A 20,846-nucleotide genomic window follows, 5' to 3' on the forward strand; every position below is an offset into this window, starting at 1 on the left:
CTTAACTATGAAAAATCTAGCAACTTGTGATATGTAAACCCAAATACCTTCTCACCAAAGTATCTCCACAATAACCTCAATATTTGAGCTCTAAAAGATACTAAATCAAATTACCAAACACAGTTCTTTGATTAGTTTGGGGATTTTGTTTTATTTTGCTTTGTCTTCATTTTTTGAGACAGGATCACATCCTATAGCCTAGGCTGACCTAGAACTCACCATGTAGTCTGAGGTTGGCCCTGAGCTTACAGTAATTTTCCTACCTCAATCTCCTAAAATTACAGGTTTAAACTACCATGCCCAGATCTGAATATACTTCTAAATGGCCTTTGCATCAAAGAGAACTCTCAAGGAAAACTGGAGTGTATTTTGAAGTATATGAAAAAGAAAACACAATATACCAAAACAACTGTAATAGTCACCTTAGGAAGAATTTCATAGCATTTATGCTATGGGGGGGGAAACTGTCAAATCCATAATCTGAGTTTCTACCCTAAGAAAGAAAAATGATAAAAGCAGAATAATCCTCAAAACAAATTTAATCAAGAGAAGAAAATGACAGAAAAATAAATAAAAATACCAATAAAACCAATATATCTAACATTGAGGTTTTTATTTGACAACCTATGGCTTATGGGAGGAGCATTATCCTTGATGTAAGGTAATTCCAATTAAACTCTTTGATATGATACACACACATACACACAAGTGTGTGTATGTAATATATGTATGTATGTATGAATAGTGTAAAATAATAGATTTCTATATGGATTTTCAAACAAACTTAACATTTTTACTCCTCCCCAACCCACTCCTCTGTCCTGCCTTCCCATCCGAGTACTAGGTATGGGATACCTTCCCTCAAGTCTGGGGCATACAAGAAATCACAAAACAATGCAAACCATTGCTTTTAGTCACCCACCAGAATTCGATTATAATATACCGTTGCTGAAGACACCACACACTTTGGTCACAGGGCATGGAGAAGGCAAGCTGGCACTGACTACCAAGCTTCCTCCCAGATGGCTAGCTTTCACAGTCCTGGAAGGTGTCATGCAGACTGCTGGGGATGCAAAGGAAAAGGCCACTAACTCACTCCCTGCTGTGAACCCTGGGTTCAGCACAGACAAGACTTCTATGGGAATAACCAACCAGGCTTAAGCCTGTTTTCTTAAGCCTCACTCCACAGGGAGGAACACATACCTGGTACTATGAATCTGTCCAACAAGTCCTGGTTCATGAACTCATAAGCACCAGAAATGAACCCATTACTATTATTTTGCTAAATGGACAAAGCATCAAACTGTTTTTAAAATCATATTTCTATACCCATAGATTAGTACAGGTCTCAGATCTTATCAGGGAAGTTTCTCTGTGGAATGATGCAGAAACAACTGGTCAAAGTGCAGAGAGTGGGTGAACATGGAGTACTCAGCCACAGGTGGGCATCTATGTTAAATCCGCTCTCCGCACGGCTCAAGGACCACTGTGGAAGAGAAGGCACAAAGACTGTAAGAGTCAGGCTGGGGAAGAGCAGAGGAGACAGGGTCTTCTAGACATAACAGAACTACGGCACTCATGAGCTCACAGCATCTGTGGTTTCTGCAGAAGAGCAAGCAAGCCAGTCATCATTCCAGCACAGAGGACGAGGCTCTGAGCCCCGCCCCTCTGGAAGAGCTACTGGCACCTGGCTGCTTCTGGAGAGAGTCATTTTTCTTTAAGGGTTTGGCCCTTAGTAGGTTGGTCACACTTCAGTGGATGGCCCCAAACTCATAAGTATAAAGTAGCACAAATTGGACTCAGGGTTATTTTGAGAGAGAGAAAGAGAGAGAGAGAAAGAGAGAGAGAGAGAGAGAGAGAGAGAGAGAGAGAGAGAGAGAGAGAGAGAAAGAGAGAGAGAGACTGTGCAGCTGGGAGGAGTTGGGGGAGGAGTTAAGGTTGAAGAGCGTTAAAATACATTGTATGCATGAGTGAAATTCTCAAAGAACTAGTGAAAATATTATATTAAAAAATCTGATGGCAAAACCTCTTACTCAGGGTTATTACTGCTGTAATAAAACGTGCAGGACCGCTGCTTACCAGCTTTCTCAACCTCTTGCTTTCTTACAGAACCCAGACCCACCTCCCACAGTAGACTGGGCTTGCCCACATCAATCACTAAGAAAATGCTCTACAGGCTTGCCTGCAGCCTGGCCTTATGGAGACATTTTCTCAACTGAAGTTTTCAACCTGGGGGATATGACCATCAGAAAACATATTTCTGAGAGTCTTAGGAACTAAGAACTCACTCAGTAGCAAAATAACAGTTATGAAGTAGCAGTCACAGTTGGGGGTTCCTAAGACCATTGGAAATACGTGTTCTCTGATGGTCGTAACTCATAGGTTGAGAACCACTGTTCTAACCTCTGTCAAACTGACAGAAAACTAAACAGCATATAAGTAACAGATAATATAATAATCTGGAAGTAAATACATCAACAATGAGATGTCATTTCAGTGTGTTTGAACTGTAAATCAACTAAACAAAAAATTTAATTGGGTTAACCTCATCATATAAGCAGTAAAAATAGAAGTATCAGTGCGGACCCTACAGACAAGAAAAAACTAAACCAGTAAGGAGGCAGGTGTGATATCAGCACTTGGGAGGCTGAGGCAGCAAAAGCATGCATTTGTGAATAGCCTGGGCTGTTTAGACTCTTGTCTGAAAGAAATTAATTAAATTAAATATAAAAAATAAAATCTATATATCACAAATTGATGCTCACATAATATGTGGGGTAAATTCTTTGAAAAATGGGTATAAATGGTTTTTAATACAATGGGGTTTGGGGAGCTGGGGACCTAAAGAAAGCAATAAAAGGAAGGAATAAACTGAGCACTTGTTCTTGGGATGTTTAATCCCACTCAAAAGATGGCTGTCTTTTGATATAAAATGTCTAAGTGAGCTTTAAATTGTAAGACAATAATGTGAATTACATGAGAAAAAAAGTTTTAATTAGGTATGGAATTCTCAGTTAATCCTAAAGCAGCTGTGCTGGCTCACGTCCATAGCCCCAGCATGCAAGGCAGGAGAGAGCAACCCAGGGGGATTTCCATGGGCATTCTAGAGGTTCTAGAGGCCACATAGTGAGTTCCGAGCTGACCTGAGCTATATACACTGTGACCCCATAAAAAAACACAAACAAGTGTCTCATGTTTCCCTTTGTGATTTCGAGGCCACAATAAAACTCAGCTGACAAACTGCCAAGCTTCATGGTTGGAGGATTTCTCATCCAAATGTTCAACTAAATTCCAAAGCTCAACAGAGCACTTTCTGTTCCCTCACATCTAAAAGATCCTAACAGCAACCCTATGAGGTAACACCTACTCTGGGTGTGCTTTCTGGTATCTTCAATGCCGAACATGACAGATGCCTCAAGGAGTTAACAGTTTGCCATGGAGGCCCCTGAGTGCACATAAGAAAAGCCATCAACACTTGAGGCAGGTGGGAGAGCTGCCCCTGTGGTCATAAGAGCAGGAGAGCTGTCCTTGCCCCCTCCAACTGCAACTCTCGGGAGAGAGGCCATGCACTTCTCCAGGGCAGTGCAAGAGAGGCAACACTGTTAGAGGAGGTCTGGGTGAGGCAGCCCCAAAGTTGTGAACATGGGAGAGCTGTCCCCATTTCTCATCTGTCCTGTGGCAGCATGGGTGGGGAAAGATGCCCCCATGACTACCTGAGGCAAATGTGAGAGCTAGGCCTGTGGTCATAAATGCGGGAGGGAAGGCTGCCCTTGATCCCTACCAGCAGCAACACTCAGGAGAGCAGGCCCTGCACCTCACCTGAGCAACAATAGAGCCAACCCTGTTGGCTAAAGTGTGGGTGAGCCAGCCCCAAAGTAGTGAGTGGAGGAGACCTAGCCCCACCTCTCATCTGCCATACGGAGGCAAGGACTCGGGAAAGATGCCCCTCACACACCCCCAGTACCTATTAGTGCCTGAGGCAGGTGGGAGAACTGGCCTTGAGGTCACAGAGCTGTCCCTGTCTCCTACCAGCTGCCACACTTGGGAGAGCACACCCTGCACCTCACTGGGAGACACAATTGAGCCAACCCTGCTAGTGGAGTTGTAGGTGAGCCAGTTCAGTCCCAAAGCTGTAAGCGAGGGAGAGCTGTCACCACTACTTGTCTCTCATGCAGTGGTGTGGATAAGGGTGTCCCCCCTACTCCTCATCCCTTACTGTCTGCAACAGATGAGAAAGCTGACCCTCCCCCCCTTACCAGCTGCAGCCCTCAGGAAAGCGGGCCCTGTTCCTCACCTAGACAGCACAGCAGAGCTGCCCAGTGGTCAGAGGTGATAGTGACCCAGCCCTAATGCTGCGAGCAAGGGAGAACAGTTCCCATTACTCATCTGACATATGGTAGCATGGGGAAGGAAAGATGCCCTTCCCCCCACCTCCCACCCATCAACAACCTGAGACAAGGGAGGAGCTGGCCATTGGGTCAAAAGAGCAGGAGGGCTGCCCCCTCCAGATATAGCACTTGGAAGAATGGCTCCGTACCTCAAAAGAACTGGCCCTGAGAGCATAGGCATGGGAGAGCCAACCCTGAGGGCATGAAAGCAGGAGATGGTCCCCATCCACTGTTCCTGGTTGCAAGAGGTGAATCAGCCAGGGAAAGACTGGAGTGCTCACCCAGGTGGTAAGAACAGGGGAGAGTTGGTGGGTGGACCAACCCTGCAGTTACCCAGGCCCAGACCCAGGGTTATCCACCCCATCTATGATCTGCTGGAGCACACGAAGGAACCTGACCCGTAGACCTAGAGTTGCAGGATATCCACAACACAGGGCAACAACAGGATATCCAAGAAGAGTCCCAGTGAGGGCCCAGCATCAATAGTGTAGTAGAAACCAGAGGCCTGAAACCAGACCAATGACTCTCTGTCATGAACACTTGCAAGTAATAATACATGGACAAAGGGGTTTACTGAGTGACTTACTGTGTCACACTGCAGCTTCTATGATGAGATTGTTAAAATTTTTCCCTTTTTTCTATTAAATTTGTTTTATTTTGGGAGGGGTACAGGGGCAGAGGTCAGATGTGAAGGGATAGGATAATGAATGGAATCAAGACACATGCTGTAAAAGACACAGAATAAATAAAAAAGAAAGTGAAAAGAAAAGCTAGCTAGAAACACAGCTACTCTATGCTCTTTGGTTCTGTCTGGAAACATGTCAAGAATTGACTTCTCCCCTCAGGCCTCACTCACACTCTAAGGCACCCCCTTAATAGCCCTGCACCCCTAAACAAATAGCAGAAAGTCCAGCAGGTGGAAACACACCATGCCATTCTCAGGACCTCACTGTTTCCGGGTTTTAGCCAACAAAAGAAAGTGACCCACTTCTTTTTGCACAGTCCTGAAGGTGACGCCCCAAACGCAGGGACTGGAGTCTCTGAAGGTCTCTTCCTCAGCTGTAACAACAAGTGAAAGTCTGAAACTCTCCCTTGCTGACCTCAGAGAAGCCCATCCTCCTGACACACACTGAAACTACACTTCTGGTTTTTGGAACTTGTTTTAAGATTCTGGTTAAATAAATTTTCCTTTCCTTTCTAGATTAACTTTAAGTACTCTATAATATTTTAAAATCTTGAAGATAATTTTATGATTCAAATGTATGACATACAGGTGGAAAATATAAAGTTTACTTTAGAAGAATAAATGACTTAAACATTCATGACACCCTTTCAAGGGAAATAAAGCAGCTGACACTGTGTACTGAGTAGTCCTGAGCTCTTGAAATGAGATGAAAAAGACACGGGATGATCTGCTTGGGAAAATGCTGCAAAGGAGTCAGGCCAGGGACAGCTGTATTGGAATGACAAGCTGGCAGGTTATTTTTTCTTTTCTTCTTTGAGCAATTTGGCATTTCTGAAATGTGCTAAGTGTAAATTTTTGTAATAAAATTTTATTTCAAAATAGGTTCTAAAGGAGAAAACTTATTTATGAATTCTGATTCTCTACTAAAAGAAACATAGAACCATAAGGAATCTTGGAGGGTGGAGTCCAAGAGTTCTCCAAGCTTTTGGATATACTTTCAGGCAGAAGGACTCCACAAAGCATCTGTCTTAAAGGACTGGGAGCTAAATGTGCCTTCAGGATCGACCTTGCTACAACTGGAGGTCCCAATGGGCCCAATCATATGTCAACATTAATACTATGAGTGACATGCTCTCAACAAAGCCCAGAGCCTCTAGCAAGCAGCAAATACTGTCCCAGCTGTAAGTCTCTGCCATCACCATGGGACTGGCCAGTGGACGCTGCTCTGTTTCTAACCTGTTTGTTAGAATATCCCACTTCGTTTTCCTTGACCTAGCTGTAGAAAAGATTAGGAACTGGTTGCTGGGCATCATGGAGAGTGGCTGGAGATGGTGACGCTATACATTGGACAGCTATAACAGCCACCACAACCGGCAGCCTTTCTGACTACCAGCTTCCTCCAGCTGTGCCAGTGGCTCTCTTTCTACTGTTTTCAAATACCAAGGAGTGAGAAACATCCTTGGTGAGGCCAGTGCAGGAATGGAAGCTAGGAGTCCTTCAACAGCCGGTTCAAATGCTGATGTGGTGGCTCAGATCTGCACTCCTAGTACTTGGGAGGTTGAGGATGGAGGATTGCTCTGAGTTTGAAAACAGCCTGGGCTATATCGTAAGTTTCAGGCTATCTTGGATTAAATAATGATGCCCTCTTTAAAAAAAAAAAAAGAAAGAAAGAAAAAAGAAAAAAAAGAACCACAAGATGTTCCTATTCGTTGACTTTTAGCTGATCAGTTTCCAGCTTCAGGCCATTTGTGTAACTACAAGATGCAAGATACAGGACACAACAGGTGTTCTCCAACTCATTGTTCCAAACAAAACCCAAGTTTATATTTATTTATGAATTTCATGTCTCAGTTGGGAATCTCATTGGCATCATTTACCTAGAAAGTAGAACTGTTCTTTGCAAAAACTCAGAATTTCTGGGAAACCTGACATTACCAGTTAATACTGTTAGAGGTTCCGGTGAGCCCCTCCAATGAACTGCCAAGGGGTCTCAGGTCTTTCAAACAAACAAAGAGTGGAAATTTGGCAAGGAGTGTGGTGCACTAGTACAATCTCAGCCCTTCCGAAACAGTCAGAGAATCATAAATTCAAGTCCAGACTGGGTAAGAGTTCAAGGCCAGCCTGATCTACATAGTAAGACCCTGTTTCAAAAAAGCCAAGGATTAAGATCCAATACCTGACTTCTGGGTAGAATGGCAGATTAGAAGCTACCTCTCCTTGTGACCCACTTGAGGTGAAATCTTCATTTAAGAAAGAACTGCCTATTGCAAAGAGAGAAAAGTGAAGAGGTCTGGAACTTCACAGAGGCAGTGAGAGAATGGCTAAGGGAGTTGGGCAGTGCCCCTCCCAAAGAGCCAGAGCTAAACACTGCTCCTGATACATAGCTGTACAGTGGGGTGGGGAGAAGTAGAGCCCTCATCTTAGAACTAGTCTAGGGGTCCCAGGTAAAGAGACAGGCAGCCCTGCCCTCGAAGCAAGCTCTCCCTACATATAGCAGTGGTTTGGTGATAGAGATTCCTCTCACTCATAGGTCAGGAATGAATAGGAGTTCATTTTGTCAGTCTACACGACTCGGGAAACAAAAAGGACTGGCCACCATCTTGTGGGGTGACGTGTTGTTTAAAACTGACCCATTCTGGGGGCCTGGGAACAGCAAGCAATGCACAAGTCAGGGAATCTCAACTTAACCAGACAGCCCCAGATGAAAGACAGTCTGGGGGACATATGTGGACAGCAGGACAGGAGGACATCAGGACAGGAGGACATCGGGACAGGAGGACAACGGGACAGGAGGACAGCAGGACAGCAGGACAGGAGGACATCAGGACAGGAGGACAGCAGGACAGGAGGACATCGGGACAGGAGGACAACGGGACAGGAGGACAACGGGACAGGAGGACAGCAGGACAGGAGGACAGCAGGACAGGAGGACAGCAGGACAGGAGGACATCGGGACAGGAGGACAACGGGACAGGAGGACAACGGGACAGGAGGACAACGGGACAGGAGGACAACAGGACAGGAGGACAGCAGGACAGGAGGACATCAGGACAGGAGGACAACGGGACAGGAGGACAACGGGACAGGAGGACAGGAGGACAACAGGACAGGAGGACAACAGGACAGGAGGACAGCAGGACAGGAGGACAACAGGACAGGAGGACAGCAGGACAGGAGGACATCAGGACAGGAGGACAACAGGACAGGAGGACAGCAGGACAGGAGGACATCAGGACAGGAGGACAACAGGACAGGAGGACAGCAGGACAGGAGGACAGCAGGACAGGAGGACAGCAGGACATCAGGACAGGAGGACAACGGGACAGGAGGACACGGGACAGGAGGACAACAGGACAGGAGGACATCAGGACAGGAGGACAACGGGACAGGAGGACATCAGGACATCAGGACAGGAGGACAGCAGGACAGCGGGACAGGAGGACAACGGGACAGGAGGACACGGGACAGGAGGACACGGGACAGGAGGACAACGGGACAGGAGGACAGCAGGACAGGAGGACAGCAGGACATCAGGACAGGAGGACAGCAGGACAGGAGGACAGCAGGACAGCAGGACAGGAAGACAGCAGGACAGCGGGACAGGAGGACAGCAGGACAGCAGGACAGGAGGACAACGGGACAGGAGGACAGCAGGACAGCGGGACAGGAGGACAACGGGACAGCAGGACAGCAGGACAGGAGGACAACGGGACAGGAGGACAGCAGGACAGGAGAACAGCGGGACAGCAGGACAGCAGGAGATCAGGACTGAGAAGCTGGGCAGCAGAGGCTTCTGAGACTTAGCTCACACCTCCACCACCTACAGATGGAATCAGGACTCATCAACTGGGAGCTGGACTTTTACAGCCATGAGCCTGAGGCCAGTGGGGGTGAGGTTCTCTCATTGAGAAAGCTGAAGTTCCAACAGTGTACCTGATGGCCACTGCTGCATCTTTCCAGAACGGTGATTAATATCGGGAGGTCCTGAAGGAACTAAGCTAGGTCCTTTTCCTGTACAGATCTCCATGCTGTGGGTGCTTCCCGTGAATCCCAATGTGCTTGGGAGACTCCTGATCCTAGAACAGCTTAGGGGATACCATTTGAGAAATAGCAGAGTGAGAGAACCACGGACCACAAAGCTAAGTGTGGACAGCAGAAGCCCCTGGTACACAAAGAAAGGAAGCTGACAGTAAAGACAGGCCAGTGAACACAGGACACCTGTCCATACAAACTCAAGCCCAGCCTAGACCACAGGAAAGTCTGTGTCCACAAGTGTGACTGGCACCCCCATCCCACACTGTCAGAACTGAAGTCAGAGGAGTCAGACTCCCCGGAGGACAACACTGAGCACAAGAGGGCAGGGATGGTTTCTCCTGCTCAGCATCTAGTTTCTGCGCTAGTATTTCCAGATGCTCACATAATCCCTCCATTAAACCTCCATTAAGCTGAAGATCTCAGTCTTTGGGTCATAACCCCCTTTGGGGTCACATATCAGATATTTACATTACAATTCACAACAGTAGCAAAGTTTCAGTTTTGAAGTAGCAATAAAATAATTTTACGGTTGGGGGTCACCACAACATGAGCAACTGTATTAAAGGGTCACAGAATTAGGAAGATTGAGAACCACTGCTCTAAGGACTATGGAAGTTTGAAAGCTGATTGTCAAGCAAGTGTTTCTTGGATTGTCTTGAGGCAATAATCCTTCAAAGAATGGCTATGGGATCTTATCTTTTAATCTCGCATTAAGTTTACACAGTTCCTGGAAAAATATTTTGACAACAATTCTACAAGGTGACATAGTGGCTTCTTCACTTTCATACATTCCAGAACACTCCATAGAAACAAAGCAACACGTAAAAGGTGAGCAAACTTCTTAGCAACACTTCTCAATTTACTCGTTTCAAAGTGACGTGTGGTATCATCTTGTTCTTTGAATATTCTTTCAAATGATTTAATGCACTCCTCGATCAGCATGCAAAATCACCCAGATAAGGAGCCTAAAAAGACTCTCCTGAGCCTTCTGTTGGCACAGCCATTAGGCAGCATGTTGCAGAGTTCTTGTTTGGACTTTTAAGAAACTCCCTTTGTCTGCAATTTGTGAGGGCCTTCTTCAAACTCTAAACTTGACTAACAAGTCATATGACAAAATGAGACTAGATGAACGCAATTTTGTCATGAGAAGTCACTTTTGTCCTTCATCATCTTCTTTCTTTTTACTACTGCCAGCTCTTGGTCTTTGTTTGCATCATGGTCTCCTCCATTGATAATTTTCCTTAGTAGAGAGCCTCCTCGCTAGGAACAGAAAAGCCAAACACTTCCTGAACTACAGGGAGCTCCATCCTTTTTTCTCCTTCCCCCATCAGAAATCTATATTAATATATTAAAATATATTTTGTATATAAATATATCATATATATTATATAATATATAAATGTACATATTAGATAATAAAACTGCCATTGGAGATGTTGACTATGTTGGTGGCTTCACCATGGATCATTTTCTTCAGGGACTCTGGTATGCTAAGCTCAGTGTGTGTGTGTGTGTGTGTGTGTGTGTGCTAAGCTGATTATATATGTGTGTATACACACAAACACACAAACACACACATAAAAACACACACATCCTAAAGTCTAATTGGGAAATATTCCTTGTCTTTTAAGCATAAAATTGTTTTAGTTTATTAAAAAAAAATAAGAAAAACAAAAAAAAAAGACCACAAAAAATGCCAAGGGTATTGTTGGGGATGTCTCTCCAAAGTGGAGGGTCTTTTTTGAGTGATATCCTAAAATAAAATATTTTGATAAGAAATAAAAACAAATTTTCCTTAATAGCTTTAACTTTCTTCATTCCCCACAAGACTGGAGCATGTTGGAAACACTCTTCTGGAGCTCCGAGAATGTAGGAAATCCACTAAACAGGAGCTGGCAGAGGACGAAGACGATGACTTCCGGAAGGTGGAGTGCCCCAGAGCGATGCACTGATCGGCCTACCCCGAGCCCCACATTAGATACCACATTGGGCTAGTCTGTGCCTTGTATATCCAACTTCCATGTTGGACTTGGGCCAGTGTCTGAAAGTACCCAGATTGTACATGTTTGCAGTTTGCTCCCTATGGCCAGAAGGAAAGACCAAGTATCATGTCAAATATTGCACAGTTAGCATAGCAATCAGTGCTGATGCTTCAAGTGTTGGCTTAAGGTGGAGAATCTGCCTGCAACCTCCTGATGGAGCTGCTGGATGCAAGCTAGTGTCAGCGTATCCCAGCAGATGACCTTTTAATAGGTTTCTTTTTGTCAGAGCCACAGTCACATAACTTTGTGGGATCAGTCCTGCCTGTAAATACCCTTTAACTAGATACTGCCTACAGTGGTGTAATGGTTTCCTTTTGACTAGAAGTGTATTTGTGGTTTGGGTACAGAGGGAAATGTAAGGCGGAGTGAAGTGCTAAGCGTTTAGGCTGGTTTCACCAGGGCAACACAAAGCATTGCAGAGGGGCAAAGAAGCCGGGAGGAAAGAGGATTCAGAGAATCAGGAAAACGGCACTGGTGCAAGAGAGTGGTACTGACCTGAACACAGGTACACCAGCTGTACCTCGAACTGACCAAGCAGCTTGGGTGTCTGAGAAACAGTTTAATAACTTGTAGAACATAGACTGAGCCTGGAGAGCTGCTCTCATCCTAAGCAGCAAGTCTGCTTTGTAGCAGGCATATGCAAGGACTTCAAAGGTGTCTGTCACTGGGATCCTTAGATGTAAACTTTGTATTTGTGAAAATGGCCCTTTAAGTATATTTAATTTTTTTGCCACTTGTACTTATTTAAAGGCAGCAATACTTTCTAGGTCACACCATTTTAATGAAATTCCTCTCATGTCATTGAGGGCTTTAATAAAGGTTCCTTCCCCACTATGAAAAAAAGATATATCTTCTGGATTATAGTCACCCTCCAAAGTGAGCATGTGAAATAAACTGAGTCAAGTCCAGGTGGTCCTCCATTCCATCTTTCTGTATAGAAAACTTCAATCATATGCTGACCTCCTCTCTTAATTTCAGACTCGTGTAGGACTTTTTGAAGGAATTCAGAACTAGCATTGATTCCTCCTGGTGACGTCTGTGTTCATGTGAGGCTGCATTCTTTGAGCAAGCCAATGGCTACTTCAACACTATCACCTACAGGTCTTCCCAGGAGCAAAGGGAGCACCTCTATGCATAGAATTTCATGTTATATCTTGCTTAATAAGATGTGCAACAAAATTTGAGGTATTCAGACAAATTCATTTATTATTTCTTTAATATCCTTTCTAAAAATTAAAAAATTAGTCTCAGAGGATTTATTCTCCAGTTTGCGGGCCTTCTGAGTTGGTAACCGCTACTAAAGTTGCATAAGCTTGAGTGACAAGTCAAGAAGCGCGTTGTGCTTACAAAACAGATCTGGAAAACAGTCCTCGCCCTCAAACTGTGTTTTCTTGAAGAAGCTCTTGGATAATAAAACATCTTAGAGATGTTGAATTTTTTGGTGGCCTCACCATTGATCATCTCCCGTAGGCCTCTCTGTTCATTCCCTGGTATGCTAAGCTGATATTATCAATACTCTATTCCTGCATCATCCTGAGCTATGAGGGAGGAAGGGCCACTCCTCCAGGAAGAGTGGTGAGAGGATCCAGTTCATCTTTTCTCCTTTTGTAGTAGGTTCATCTCAAGTGGACCTGGGTCACTGCTGGTCCTGGGCTTCTTCTAGGAGATGGGGATTTCCAGGACCTCTTCTTGTAAGCAGAGTAATATCTCTTCAGGGAAACATTTCCTTTTTGCATATTTTCCTGTGTGCCATATTACTTTTCATTTTCTGATGCCAACTGAACCAATAAATCAGACTCCTCAAGTTGGACCAAGTAACAAGTACTCAGTGGTCTGTATTCCTTGACAGTTTTGTCTTTCTATCTCTAGGCATCATCTATCGCCCATTCCCTTGAGTAGTCTTTTCTAGCCTACTTTTAATAATCATTAGTTGAGTAGACTCAACTAGTAACATGAAAATTATAGTGACAATGGTAATGACAGCAGAATGAGAGGGACTACAAGAATAACAACAATGAGAAAAGGCAGCAGCAGAGCTATAGTAAAGACAGCTGCAGTAGAGACAGCAAAAGCAATGTTACAGCAAAGACATCTATATTGTAGCAACAGAAATGGTGGGAACATCAAAACAAAAGGGTAGCTATGGCCCAGGAGTAGCAGGCATGACAGCAGCCATAGCAAAGACAGGCAGCTCAAAGGTTACAGAAAGCAGCTATGACAATAACAGGAGAAACTAGAAATAAAGAGAATGTAAAAGAGTCCAACGAGCTGAGACTGGAGAAGGGCAGAAAGTTGTGAAGATCCAGAGAAGAGAAAATGATGAATTCCAAAGATCAACCAGGCCTTGAGAGCAAACAGTTTCAGACATTCTACACCTACGAGCTGTATCAATAGCTGCTCTTAGGGTCTAAGGAATCTTGACACCCGAGGTCCAAGAATCACAATACTAGTTACTTATTTTCTAATAAGCACAATAATAATAAGAAGAAGAAGAAGCAATGGGAGACTGTCATGGAGAAATCCAACACACAACTAATAAAGTGCCATAATAGTGAAAATGCACCCCAAATTTCTGTGGGGGTCCCAGAATTTGAGAGGTCATGTAGAGAAACTGAGGCACCATGTAGCAGGGGTAGAGTCCCTGAGTAGAGGCCATTCGTGAAGGTGCAGCCTCAGTTACAGTGCAGACTCCAGCATATTTGAGATGCTAGGACCATGAGCTGCCTACCATGGGATGGATGACAACAGCAGATGTGAAATGGAGCCTGTCTGAACACATGAGAAAATTGGATATGTTGTGGATGGCAGACCTCATAAAGGTGAGTACCCAAAGTCCTTTAGAGCCCAGAAGATCATGAGTGAGTTCCAGATGTCAGACACTGGGCTTGTTACACTGTTGGAATTTTGTTTTGTTTAAATATAATTGTTTGTATGTCCTGTTTTGAGTAAAAATGTATTTAAAATGGTTACTATTATTATCATTATTATTATTATTATTTGATGAGAGCCCACAATTAAAAGATTGAATATTTTAAAGAGACTTGGAACTTTTAAAGTGTTTGAATTTTTTTTTGAGACAAGGTTTCTCTGTGTAACAGTCCTAGCTATCCTGAACTTTCTCTGTAGACCAGGCTGGCCTTGAACTCACAGAGAATTACTTACCTCTGCCTCCCAAGTGCTGGGATTAAAGGCATGTGCCACCACAATTTTTTAAAGACTATGGAACTTGAAAAACATCCTTCATAAATATACAAAAAACCAAACTTTCAAAAACTGTATGGAATGAAATAACCAAAGCAATTCTAAGTAAAAAGAACAAAGCTGACGGTGTTATAATACCTGACCTCAAAATCTACAAAGTGATAGTACTCCAGACAACACTGTACATATGCACATGCACATTAAATAAACCAAAGGAACAAACTAGAGAACCAATAATTAAAAACATGCATTTATAAACACATTTCTTTGACAGTGAAGACATACATTGAAGAAAGGAAATTCTTTGATAAATGGTACTGGGCAAAGTAGACTGTCCATACACAGAAGAACTAAACTCCCAACTCTTACTATATACAAAAATCAACTCAATATGAATCAAAGACATAAGTCCTAAAACTATAGAATTATAGTCCTAAAACTATAGTCCTAAACTATGAGAAAAAAACTTTAGAACATCATGAGGTAAATATTTGGATATGATTGCAAAGCATATGCATCAAAACAGGAAATGATAAATAAGATCACATCAAACTAAAAGCTTTATGTAGAGCAAAGCATTCAACAGAGTGAAGAGACAACCTAGAAGAGGGGGGAAATATTTGTAAACTATAAGACAAGAAATGACTTTTAGAATATATAAGAAATTCAAATAAACCACGTAAAAAATAACACTGTGATTTTCAAATGGGCAAGCTACCTGAATAGATATTTCCCAAAAACTAACACATCTAAATATCTAATAAGCATATGAAAAACTCATCATAACCAACCATCAGAGAAATGTAAATAAGAACCACAATGAGATGTCGTTCTATCCCAGTTAGAATGACTGTTGTAAAAGAAAAAATAACTAATGCTGGTGAGGATGTGGAGGAACAGGAAACCTGATATGCTTTTGATGGGAATGTAAATTAGAACATCCATTATGGAAATAGTACAAAAGTTTCTCGGAAAACTAGAAATAAAATCATCATATGACCTAGCAATCCCACTACCAGGAATATATCTCCAAGAATTGTGATTAGAAGCCCAAAGGTACAGCTACATTCATGTTTATTAACACACTATTCACAATAGCCAGGAAATGAAAACAACTTAGGTGACTATCAACACATAAATGGATTTTAAAAATGTATTTTACATACACAATAGAATATTTGATATCCACTCAGAAAAAAATGAAATGGTCTCATTTGCAGCAACAGACATGTAAGAGAACCGAGTCACATAGAAGGACGGATGCTGTATGTTCTCACTTACATGGAGAAGACGAAGTTGATCGCAGAGAGATAGAGAATAGACCTAACGAGACCAGATCCTGGGAAGAGTGTTGGGGAGAGGATGCAAAGGGACAGTGTTAGCACCAGTCCCCCAGATGCTAGTGTGAAGAGCCTCACAGACCTGCCCCGCTGCTCACATCTGCAGCAAAGAGCTGACAGGCCACACAGTTCTCATAAGAGATAAATGTCATGCTGCCAGGGCATCCAGAGACAGCTTGACTATGGTCAGGTAACAGGGGTAACATATTAACTAAGCCTGCTTCCTTGAAGTGCAGGACCACCCCCTTCCTCAGAAACACTGATGAGTAGATATGGCACTCTATGGAACTGAAGCTCCTTACTTCAGGCCTTGCCTGTAGCATTAATAAATCTCTTGTGTGAATGCTAATTCTACCAGGTGTTTTTCTCTAGAGTCCCTTTCCTGTCTCCTTCTCCTAAACTAGCAGTTGGGAAATGGGCACAGGGGTACAGATGGATAGGAATACAGTAGGATGACTACAATCGACTGCCACACCTACAGTAGGATGACTACAATCCACTACCACACCTACAGTAGGATGACTACAATCCACTACCACACCTACAGCAGGATGACTACAATCCACTACCACACCTACAGCAGGATGACTACAATCGACTGCCACACCTACAGTAGGATGACTACAATCCACTACCACACCTACAGTAGGATGACTACAATCCACTACCACGCCTACAGTAGGATGACTACAATCCACTACCACACCTACAGTAGGATGACTACAATCGACTGCCACACCTACAGTAGGATGACTACAATCCACTACCACACCTACAGTAGGATGACTACAATCCACTACCACACCTACAGAAGGATGACTACAATCCACTACCACACCTACAGAAGGATGACTACAATCCACTACCACACCTACAGCAGGATGACTACAATCCACTACCACACCTACAGCAGGATAACTACAATCCACTACCACACCTACAGTAGGATGACTACAATTGACTGCCACACCTACAGTAGGATGACTACAATCCACTACCACACCTACAGTAGGATGACTACAATCCACTACCACACCTACAGCAGGATAACTACAATCCACTACCACACCTACAGTAGGATGACTACAATTGACTGCCACACCTACAGTAGGATGACTACAATCCACTACCACATCTACAGTAGGATGACTACAATCCACTACCACACCTACAGCAGGATAACTACAATCCACTACCACACCTACAGTAGGATGACTACAATCCACTACCACACCTACAGTAGGATGACTACAATCCACTACCACACCTACAGTAGGATGACTACAATCCACTACCACACCTACAGTAGGATGACTACAATTGATAACAAATAACAGAATGTTTCCTGCTAGCTAGTGCAGAAGATTTTGAATGTTCTAAGCAACAACAAAACAATATGTGTCTTTGGTGGCACATATGCCAGTATATCTGATACATGTATACATACACCAAAAGGTCACACTACATACCAAAAACATTTACAACCACTATATGTCCTTTAAAATTAAAAATACATTTGAAAATAATTTAAAAAGAGAGAAATGAAGCATTTAAATATTGAAAATACAAAAACTACCAGTTAGAATTCTAGACCAGCAAAATTATCCTTCAAAAACAAAAAAGAAAACTAAAGATTTCCTTAAATATGTGCTTCAAAAAATACAGAAAGCAATTCTTCAGACAGAAGGAACATGAAATAGTTTGAAAACCTATGTTCACAGCATGAAAGGAAAAGCCATAATCAGAGAAATGAAGGCAAACACCTCTTCCTAACCTTGATTCATCTTTAAAATAACCACTCAGGAAACGATGAAAGCAGTGCACAGTGACCATCCCGCGTGTCAGCTGGGCCATGGCAGTGACATCACAGGAAGGAAAAACTGGGAAGACAGGATTGTGCAGGTAACTTAGCATGATGCTGTTTAAAAGTGGAACCGGAGACATTTAAAATTGTAAACTCTAGAGCAAACGTGCACACATGCACACACACACGCACACACATATGCACAGACTACTCAACTACTCTGCTCATTAGAAAGAATGTTGCATCTTACTATTACGACAAAGGTCAGCCTGGAAAAGCAAGCAGATGGCAACTCCCAAAACATTCCCTTGTTTTGTTGACATTTGAGGATGAAATGTGGGGGGCTGTTCAGGAGCTCTTCTTACACCCTAGGTACAGCAGTCAAGTAAATACTCAAATGTAGTGAGAGGTGACCCTGAAGCAAAGAACAGTCTTCCAGTCCAGGCTGCCCTAACCCCCGCCTGTTAACAGGAGAATAACTGAGTCACAGTCTCACCGCAAATCCTCTCATCCTGAGGAGTGAGATGAGAAGCCTGAAGAAATGAGACCAAACACAGAACAAACGTTAATTTTAGCATTTTTATGCCTGTTTGATGAAATAGAAAGGAATTTGCAATTTGACAAAGAAATGCCCCCACCCTGGGAATACCCTCCCAACCACGAAGGGTATTTAATCATTTTCAAAGAAAAATAGAGCCAATGGTATGAGTTTCTCATTATATTTTCTTTGCCTTTCCCTTTTCCCTCTCAAGCCCTGAAAATTCAAAGCAGCTCCCCAGGCTCCATGGGTTCCCCAGGGCTCTTTCTCCTTTTAAAGAAAAGCAAAAGAAAACTGCAGCTCCCGTCTGGACTGGCTGTTCCATGCAACAGAACAAACGCAAGGTCACCATCTGCTCTCTTCTTCAGCTCTCACCAGGATCTAAAATGTCTGAGGGTGATTTTGTGGCCTATTGAGACGACAAATTTCTTCCAAGTGACAACACAAAACCTAAACGTACAATTGTTATAGCACCTGTCCTTTAGTCTGGCCCCCTTCAAAGTCTTCAAATCCAGAAACGCGGCTAAATTCTCTGAGAAAGGTACACCCCAGCCCCTCACTGGCTCAGAGGGACTCCCCTGCCAGGCTCTGTTGCAGCTCTCTCTCACACCTGGATTACTACTGGAATATAAGAGTCTCCCCAAACAATAAGGGTTATTCCATTGCCCTTGGTTATCTTCAAGAATTTGAAGGTAAGATCCTATAGCTAAAGACATCACACACTTCAGACACAAACCTGGAGGAATAGAGCTGGTACTGACCTGGAAACCGCCTCCCCAAAGACTAGTTCTCAAAGCACTGGAGATCACACACACACACACACACACACACACACAGCCAAGGGGAAATGCAAGCAGCAGTCCTACCCTGCAGGAAAGCCTATGACCCACAACAATGACTAAATTGGCAATGTACCCCGGGTGGTGCAATAGCAGCATTTCATCTTGAGGGTAACCAGAAGCTGTCTAGTTGGACTTAAGGAGAGAATTCATTCCTGGTTCTGTAAACCTAGCCAACTACCCATGGCTGGAGAGATCGTTCACCCTAGAGAAGAATCTACTACAGCCACTTTCCTAAACCAATCCTAACTATATTCTAAATATGAAGTTTTAAATACTTACAATTCTTAACTATATTCAAAATACGTATTCTTATACCCACAGGCAAGTGTAGCTCTCACCCCTCATCAAAGAAGCTTCTTTTGCAACAGATGGAGTCTACTACCAATATCCATGACTGATCAAAAGCCAGAGAACAAGTGACTGTGGGCTATCTAACCCCAACTAATAGATCTCTAATGATGTGGGATTTCCCTCTGTATGCTATGAATATGTCTTATAACCATTAGCTAATAAAGAAGCTGCTTTGGCTTATGACAGGGCAGAATAGAGTTAGGTGGGGAAAACTAAAGTGAATGCATGGAGAAAAAAGGCAGAGTGAGGCAGATGCCAGGTAGCTGCCAAAGGAGAAAGACACCAGAACCTTATGGGTAGGCCACATTAATTGTGGTGATACACAGATTAATAGAAATGGGTTAATTTAAGATGTAAGAATATGTAGGAATATGCCTAAGCTATTGGTTAAACAGTGTTGTAACTAATCTAGTTTCTGAGTGATTATTTGGGGCTGGGTAGTCAGGAAACTAAAGTACAATCTCCGTTTACACTCTAAGGCAACCCCTATACCTAAGACTCAGGGAAAATCAGGGACAAGGGAGAGGAAAGATTGTAAGAACCAGAAACCCTAAGATACTTGCTACTAGATAGTATCCCTAAACATGACACATACATTTCACCATGAAATATCAACAATATGTTTGCCTAAATAATAGTCATATAATGACAGTATCAGTTGACATACCAATGTGGACAAGAGAAATTTTGCATGTTCCAATCCCTAGATGAAGAGCTATGTACGGGTGGTCAATGGATGCTAAAAGAGGAAGAATTAGTTTCCTCCAAGGATAACATAGGTTACCCAGTCCCAAATGACCAATCATGGACATGTTCATGCAAGTCACACTAAATGGATTTGGTGACTTACATATGTATATGTATGTAACAGTAATAACTAAAGATGAGACTGTGAGTTTAGGAAAGAGGGGATACTGGAGTTGAAGACAGGAAGAGGGTGAGACAGACAGAGACACACTGCTCACACAGAAAGATTTCCAAAAAATTTTTTATAATTATTTTGAGGCCAAATCCAAAGCAAAAAGAAGCTGTCAGATTGTTCTGTTTTATGATCATTTAAAAAGTAACAAAATTCTTGTCAGGTGGTGGTGGTGCATGCCTTTAATCCCAGCACTCGGGGAGGCAGAAGCAGGTGGATCTCTGTGAGTTTGAGGCTAGCCTGGTCTACAAGAGCTAGTTCCAGGACAGGCTTCAAAGCTACAGTGAAATCCTGTCTCAAAAAACAAAAACAAACAAACAAAAGTAACCCAATTTTTTATACCTCAAAAGCAAAACCAAGATTTTCTGATACAGTTAAAGTAAAACTCAAGACATTGCATTTGTAAAATATGCTGATATGTCAATAATATAAAGCAGAGTAATCAGTAGGCTGGCATTATAATTGTTCAAGATGTTTGAAAGCACAAAACATATTCTAATGTATGCACAGGCATGTGTCTACACAATGGTGTGTATGGCATATGTATACATGTTTGTGTGCACAAGCATGTGTCTAGACATTTCTGTGTATAGCATATATATATATGTTTATGTGCATAGCATGTATATAGACATGTATGCACGACATGTGTATTTATATATGCTTGTGTTCACAGCATGTGTAAAGATGTGTGCACAAGC

The 20,846-nt window shown here is 43.0% G+C and overlaps 1 protein-coding gene and 1 pseudogene across 2 annotated transcripts in view; both read right to left on the bottom strand.

Annotated features, from left to right (window-relative positions):
* Positions 1-20,846, bottom strand: part of Dtd1 (D-aminoacyl-tRNA deacylase 1) — a 223,348-nt gene that overhangs the window by 66,418 nt on the left and 136,084 nt on the right. The window lies entirely within an intron of this gene.
* Positions 12,015-12,886, bottom strand: LOC130881547 (pre-mRNA-splicing factor CWC22 homolog; annotated as a pseudogene).

This window comes from Chionomys nivalis, chromosome 9, assembly GCF_950005125.1.
Source record: "Chionomys nivalis chromosome 9, mChiNiv1.1, whole genome shotgun sequence".
Classification (NCBI taxonomy): domain Eukaryota; kingdom Metazoa; phylum Chordata; class Mammalia; order Rodentia; family Cricetidae; genus Chionomys; species Chionomys nivalis.